The following is a 7,836-nucleotide window of genomic DNA, read 5'->3' as shown; positions in this document are numbered from 1 at the left end:
TAATATTCAATCTTGCATATCAAAATAGGGAGAAAAGGTAGTTCCTACCTCCCAGCTGGTAGGGTTGTCAGCACGGACTCCACAAACTTTTCGGGTTCGATTCCAACTTCTAGCTGCGCAACTGGCTGAGCATGATCGACATGTCCATTCATTGAATCATCCTCGCCATAGCGAGTTCGTATGGGCATTCCTTAGAGAACCCAACCTGCTAGTCGTCTTCACTCTTCTCATTCAATTCTTGAATTTCTCATGCCGTGTAATACTCATCAGGCCTAAAAAAATATGACAAAAGATGTAGGATTCAGAGTACAGATCTTTAGAAAGATAACGTTTCTTTCAAAACAAAAGCCACATGTGAACCAAACTCTTCTTTCACAACAAAAGCCATCTGAACCAAGTCTGATGCCCACTAAAAAAACACTATGTTTAATGCATGCAACTCCAAGTGGAACTTATGCAGATAAACGAAGCAACATGATGATAGAAATCTGGAGATGGCACTAATTGATCTAGTGGGTCTCATCTGTAGTTTGTAGGTAAATAAGCGGACCCAAGTGAACTTGATGTCCTAGATAGTTTGTACAAATGCTCATATTGCCAGACTGCTCCTTTGAACCAGGCCGAAATACATATCACGAATTCATGCGGCTGTACCACTCACATAACATGTGGAATTTAGATGGGCAGAAGAACATCGTATAGGCACTTGCAATCGAGATTCCGTAAACCGTGAACCACGCAGCTGCTGCGTTGTCATTAGTTACCAAATGGCAGAGGAGAGTAGAGGTAGCAGCAATAATCTGGACTCTAAAATACTCTAGCCACAACACTGCCCCCGCACCTTGCTCATCTTATTACTCATTACAACCATCTGGATTCATTTGTCCTAACAACTAAGCAAGCATTGGAATCGGATCAGATGTAATGGAAAACGAAATGCTTAACCATGCATTAGATTCAGTCATAAAAACTTGTTCTTTCTGTCTTTCTTAATATATGGGCGTGTAGGTCTCCTGCGTATTTCCAAAAAGAATTTAGATTCAGTCAGACGCAGAACATGAAAAAGATAAGAGTTGCAAGAATCACAATACCTGGGACTCAATAGTTTCTTCACAAAAGTACCCATCAAACCAAGATTTAATATACCATCAAGAATGCCTGCCATAATTTCCTCAATCATCAAGAATTCCTGCCAATGCCCTGTTATACCATCAAGAGATTTAATAGAGCTATCTTGAGATCAGGGGATGGAGTTTGGAGCCACTGCTCGCTGAAGGTTTATGGTATTATCGGACATTCAGTCATCTCAAGCACATAACCTACTTGTGCGGGGCAGTCCGCGCCTCCAGTCCATAATGTGATGCAGCAGACATCACCAAATGATCTCCGGGGATGATGGAGTGATGGTAGCTTGCCTAGTTCAGTAGCCCCCTGTTGTCGGTCTCCGACCACCCTCATTCCTTTACAGATGTCGTCATCCGGCCACCGACGACAGCTGACCGTTGCTGCTGAACTTGGCTTCCAATGCTTCCTCTAGCCGCCTCCTTTATTTTGGAATATCTGCAGCATAGAGACCAACATGATCGTTTACCCCATGTAAACTGCAATTTGGAAGAATGCATATGTGTACACAATTATTTCCATTGTATACATGGAAGTAGCGATGCATTGACTATTGTACCTGATTAAAAAAGTAATGAGTAACAGCTCAAATAAGAAATCAAGAACATTGAACCTGATATTCAATAATGGGCAATGCACATGATTAACTTGTGCTACTTGCGCTCCATCAACAGTGTAATATCATTCTCACCTTCAACAATTACCGGAACACAAACAAATCAAACCTGACCCTAAATCTGCCTCTGTAGCCAATAGGAAGAAGCATCATCACTCACCTCGCCAGCGTCTGCAGCACTTGAGATCCTCTACGCATCTCTTGTCCACCGATGCCGCCCGTGCACGCTCACATCCCCGTGTTGACCACCATGGTTGAGCCTGCAGCAGTAGGGGTGGGGGCGGAACAGGGAGTGAGGAGGGAGATGGCGAGGGGAAAGATGGAGAAGAGGGGAGTATGGAGCGCCGGCGGGCATGTCATCCACCACAGTTGGGCCTGGGGGAGTAGAGGTGGGGGGAGAAGATGGAGAAGAGTGGCGGACGGAGCTCCGGCGGGCAGGCCGGAGGGGCGGCGGCTCCAGCCCTAGCTTGTTCGTGTGTGGGTCAAAGAAGGAGATGGGTGAGAGGAGTAAACAGCGAAACGTTTTTTTACAACACGGGCCGATGATAGCGAGGGAGTCGGACCAGCGACAGCGAAGCAGACAGGGCAAGCGGCCCACACGTGAACGGATAAAATTCTGGAATTAAACGTTTTTGGATGAAATAGTACCACCTCGGATGTAGAAAATAATATAGGTGAAAAAACTGAAAGCATAAATTCACGGGGAGAAGCGTATTGTGACGGTGAACCCACGGAGTCAATCCGTGCTTTATTATTAGGGATTAGGCATTAGGGATAGATAGATATACTAGCAAAAATGCCCATGCGTTGCAACGGGAGAAAAATATATACTAAAAGAACACAACATGCAAGGCACAAAAATTAGGCTTGAAGGCATACATATTCTTATGTTAAACGTGTACCAAATCCTCATGCACATCAGACAACATTGTTGACTTATTTTTTGCCATTAAATCATATTTCTTCTTCTTTCATCGTCCCAGCTCACAAATTGCAGTTTACTTGGTCGACGGTAAAATTAATTGAAATCTCTATATTTTTGCTGGCCCTTGATCAATAATATGGTCAATTGCAGGAAGCAATGTCTGTGGCCAACAGATCATCTGCCCCTTTCTCTTGTTTTGATGCAGATGGTGGGACATAGCTATCAGGAAAGGGTATTTGCAAAACAAAACTATCCGAAAAGGGTGAAGGGGAGGGTCAGAAGGCAGCTGCTAAGAAATATGTCAGATGTTTGAGGATGTCAAAAAAAAGTTAGATGTTTGAGGGTTAATAGCAAATGGTTGATAAGGCAGTTTGATGAACAGACTTCTTGTACAATACAGCAGCAGAACTTGAGAAAAATTGTTAGTCCCGTTCTTGGGACTAAGGAGTGGTCAGTACATCTGATGTGCCCCATAAGTTCTTCTATCTAAAGTAGGAATGTTTTGCTATAAAAAAAGTACACTGCCCCTGTTGCAACATGCAAAGACAAATGAGGATGTGATCAACTCATCTCAACTCCTCCAAGTATGTTGTTGCCTTATGTGACATTGATTCAGGAGCTGTCCCATCAGACGATGTTCCCTCTAAAAAACACAAACAGAAATTCCAGTTATGCTAATACTTCTGTTTTGCAAATTGCAGTAAATAAAAAAATGTGAAATAAACAGAAACAACAGAAATTGTGAAGTACAACAACAGCAAGCCACCAATTTCCCACAAGTGATCTTGCATGACCAATGCGAACTATCCTTATTACAGATTATTAGAATGTCGAGGTAAGGAGTAATTTAACCACCAAATTGTACTACAGTACTAAGTTTTATTTTGTTCCAAACAGTGTGTCAATTCACATAGACTCAAGCTTAATGTGGTAACTTCCAATCGACAAACAAAACAGATATCTTTGAACAGTTAAGTAAGCATATAAATTTCAATATCATACAAAGAGAAGTAAATATAAGAAAACCTGTCAGCAAAAAAACCATGGAACTATATTCACATTCATGCTTGAATCTTTAATCTCAGGAAACCGTAAAATTGCCTACATGTAATTTTGTACCCGCAGACCCATAATTTTCCAAAATTTGACCTACATCTCAAATCTTGTTTGCAATCCTAATGAACGTGTGCCACACACTGAGTAGTGCTCACATCACTTGGCAGACCATCCTGTTGGGTAGCAGGATTTCTGACATTAGTAGGTTTTGGAGAATATCATTGCCATTTAATCAAGGCTAGAAGCTGAAGCTTGACTGAAGAACATAGCAGAAATGAACTTGACTAAGTAAATAGATCAACAACTCGTTTGCTGGTAAGTACCCAGATTTTGATATTGACAAAATCTAAACCCCAAGACCAGTGATACTGACAGCAGAGCAAGAAACCTTTAGGGAGAAAGGTAAATTGGCTATTTGAAACGCCGTTGCGGATGTGATGTTTCCTGTTCCCCTGCTCCAGCATCACCAGATCCACGCATCCCCAAACAGAATGCCGCTACTGGCTCTCCCGCCTTGCGGCCTCCCCTCCTGAACAACATAAAGTCAAATAAAGTAACTCAATCACTGAAAGTTCTTTCTCATACATGAGTATCAAAGGTGTCATGAATGAAGTTGTTGAGAATGATAACAATGTACTACTCAATCATAACTGCTTCAGTAAAAGGAAAATAGCATAATCTCTTGGTGTACAGAATGGAATAAATATGCCAGCTCTGATTGCCATGGTTCAATCACTCCAACACACAAAAAATGGTGTGGATGTCATCTCCGGCAGCAAGGTTTTTTGTTCTTCTCCCTTCTGACCATCTCACTCCCTCTATAATGACTCAGGGGAGCAAACTCACCAGGAGCTCGTGGCGTCAAAAATCAAGCACAAGACACACCCCGAGACCTCATCAGACTGCAGCATCAACGATCTAACCATCAGTCAATCACAGTGTAGCAAAGGCGGAAACACGCCACATTAGCGCGCAGACTGATTCCGATTTTGATGCGATTCACATCCAACGATAGTGCTACAACGCCGTCCTGCACGGCCGAACGAGCATGAGCTGCTTGAGGGGTTCCGGGAGCGCGGCAACGAGCACCTTCCCGTGTCCCTGCCGACGCCGGCGCCAACGGCGCGCCACGAGCACCGTGTGCTGTAGGTGACCTGAAAGTTCCGGCTCGGGGCATCGGATACGGCTGGAATAAAGAGCCGTTGCAGCTCCTCCAGTTGGTAGTCTCACGATGATGGCAACCACCCGGTTAAATTGAAACTGCTGGCAGTACACCTGTGATCCTCCGCTGCATCAAGTATCAACCATCATGAGATTGATTCCTTATTTGGTCTGAAAAGAGTGATTATATTCGCTGTAGTTGTTCTGATAACCTCTTAATATTTCAGTCTAAGGTATACGCCGAAACTGGTGGACAAGATTGAGAAGCTTGGTGGAGCGCACCATGTTTTGACCCACATGTATGTTCAGACTTACACAGTTCTATATGTATCTATTGATTGTGCATTTGTGGACCTTTCTATAAGGAGATTGAAGAGTATCTAACCAGTTACCAAACAGTGATGATGTAGTGGATCATCGGAAGTGGGCCGAGCGGCCGAAATGCAAAGAGAAACATCCATTCAGGAGATGTAAGAACACCTGTAGAAAGGAACTTACTGGAATATCTAAAGAGTGCTCACACATCATGTTTTGAAGGATATTAGAAATCTATTAGAATTCGGAGATTCTAAAGTTGTAATTTGCTTATGATATTTGCCCTGATTATCTTCTGCGATAACCATGCTGATACAGGTAGTGGACATTACTGCTGATGTCGAGTGGAAACTTACTGGAAGTGGTCCCTGGAACATTGAAAATGGAACTTACTATACCCCAGGGCATACTGAAGTAAGAAACTCAACTCAATGAATAGAATTACGTTGAATATACGTCTAGCCTTTGGTTACGGATAAGTTTATGGATTAAAGAGGAGCTGGGCTTAGAGATAAGTGCACTACAGCTAGCTGGCTGCACTATTAAGGTTAAAAATATATATGTTATTCTTTGGAAAGGCAAGATGGTTGCACTATTCTTAAACTTCAGAGAACAAAGCTTGTATGTTGTTCGTTGGAAAGGGGATGGTAATGACGTCATTAAAAGATTCACTCATGAAAACAAAATCATTTTATGTAGAGCTTGGTCTGTTTGTTGTACAAATCGCTAAAGGCGCTATTCACACTGGCGACCATGTGGCAAATCAGAATATTCAGAGCAACTGAATCTCTTTCGGATGTACATCAAGCAATCAGGTAGTACAATCCACCCTCTTCTCCCTAGTCTTTCAATTGTACCATAGAGTTAAACCTAAATCCTAGTTGATCTATATATATGTATATCTGTCGCACAAACTTGCAGTGAATCTGCAACTGGATAGTTACTGGACCTAGATTTTAAGTGGTATTTACCTGGTAAGCATCCCTTCCAAGTACCGTATACATAATATATATTACCGAAATTCTGTTTGACACCTGGATTTGCAAGCCATCTCGTAAGATCTTCGGTTCAATTGCTTCTTGTTAACTGCACTAATTTGTGAGCTGTCTCTCTCCAGGGCATGGCTATCGAATCCTATATGAAGATGTACAGGCAAAAAAATGCAGCAATTGAGTCTCTGCTAGCTAACTACAAAAACTAAGATTCCAGTGGATAGTATGAGGAAGATGCAGAAGAAAGAGACAGGGAGAGGTTCCATTGGGTTGTCGGCCTTTTTTAGATCGTTACCTGTGGAGGTCATGGCCTCGGCGGAGCTCTGTCTGGGCTTATAGGGCGCAGATGCGGGGCGCCATCTCCGCCACACACAGCCAGGCTCTCCACCTGTGCTCCAGATTGGAAGGATGGATATGGAGAGGCGACCATAAGCCACGGCCTGAAACCTGAACCGGAGGAGGAGGAGCGCAGGATCGAGAGGGAGAGGCAGCCCACAGCCATTGTGTGAAACCAGAAGTGATGGAGGAGCCCGTCGAGAGATGATGACCTCGGCTTGGCAATCTCGTTGATCTCGAGGACGTGGGACTCCGGAGGCGGGTGGCGAGCCCTCCATAGCAACGACCGCGGCCACCTCCAGCATCGCGAGATCCAGGGCGACTTGGGAAGGGAGAGGAGCAGCATGCTGGATCCGACGTGCGCTGATTCTGACGCTACCCCGCCTCCTGCGCGTCCTCCTCCTCCTCCCGGTCGTTGCCCATGGCAGCGAGAAGCGTGCTGAGCAGCCCGTCGCCGTCGGCGGCGCGGGCCCGGAGCGGGCTGGCCTGGGCCTCGGCGTCGGCGAACGGCGCGCGGAGGACTCGGACGGCGCGAGGAGGAGGGCACGGCGGAGAGGAGGCAGGCCGCGGTGCGGGGAGGACGGCACGGCGGTGGATGGCGTGGCGGAGGACGCCGGCCGGTGGCGTGGAGGCGGCGGATCCAGATGGGGTGGGAGGCGTGGTCGCTCGTATTTTCTGGCAGAAATACGAAACGTTTTTCTAACTTATTTACTGGACTCCGGGTTAATTTCTCACAAACAGGGGGATTATTAGTAGGTAGAGAGGTAGATATATATATACTAGCATATATGCCCATGCGTTGCAACGGGATAATAAAAACATAGACATTATTCTATTGACAAACTTGATGACAATACCTGTATGAATTTCGTACAATTTTTACTAATATATCTTTAGCTAAATAGAAAATGCATATAACATTAACATCTTTCAATACTGCAAGGTTTGGGAAGTGACGTGCAAATTTATGTGAATGACTTTTTATGAATTGAAGTAGCTAAGGATTAATAATGGGAAATTTATAAAAAAACATATCTTCTGTTCTGAGCAATCATGAATAATTTACACTGAAATTAGTTGATGTCAGATTTGCAAGTGGCCTAAAAAGCAGCCTAATGCCTCATGCGTATTGTTGCTCAAGTGAACAATGCACAAATTCTTTACTTCCGCCGAATTCCATTTGATCATGTACAAGCAAGGCACATCTAATATTACTCAAGCATAGGTTCAACAATATTGTTTATTTAATGTTTATCATGTAATATGCATCCATTTTTCGCCAAGCCCCCATCTGCTCCTTATATCTCTATTTC

The 7,836-nt window shown here is 44.1% G+C and overlaps 1 long non-coding RNA gene across 1 annotated transcript; it reads right to left on the bottom strand.

Moving 5' to 3' along the window:
• Window positions 1-394: 394 nt before the first annotated feature.
• LOC125520008 lies at window positions 395-7,272 on the bottom strand. The gene is made up of 6 exons (XR_007288394.1): window positions 6,483-7,272; window positions 3,817-6,329; window positions 1,899-3,306; window positions 1,324-1,560; window positions 1,092-1,200; window positions 395-1,013 (listed from the first exon to the last, which is right to left on the bottom strand). It is a non-coding gene; the product is annotated as an uncharacterized LOC125520008 (long non-coding RNA).
• Window positions 7,273-7,836: the final 564 nt, after the last annotated feature.

This window comes from Triticum urartu, chromosome 7 (assembly GCF_003073215.2).
Source record: "Triticum urartu cultivar G1812 chromosome 7, Tu2.1, whole genome shotgun sequence".
Lineage (NCBI taxonomy): Eukaryota > Viridiplantae > Streptophyta > Magnoliopsida > Poales > Poaceae > Triticum > Triticum urartu.
Note: the sequence above shows the minus strand (reverse complement) of the source record. Positions and strands in the feature narration are given on the sequence as shown.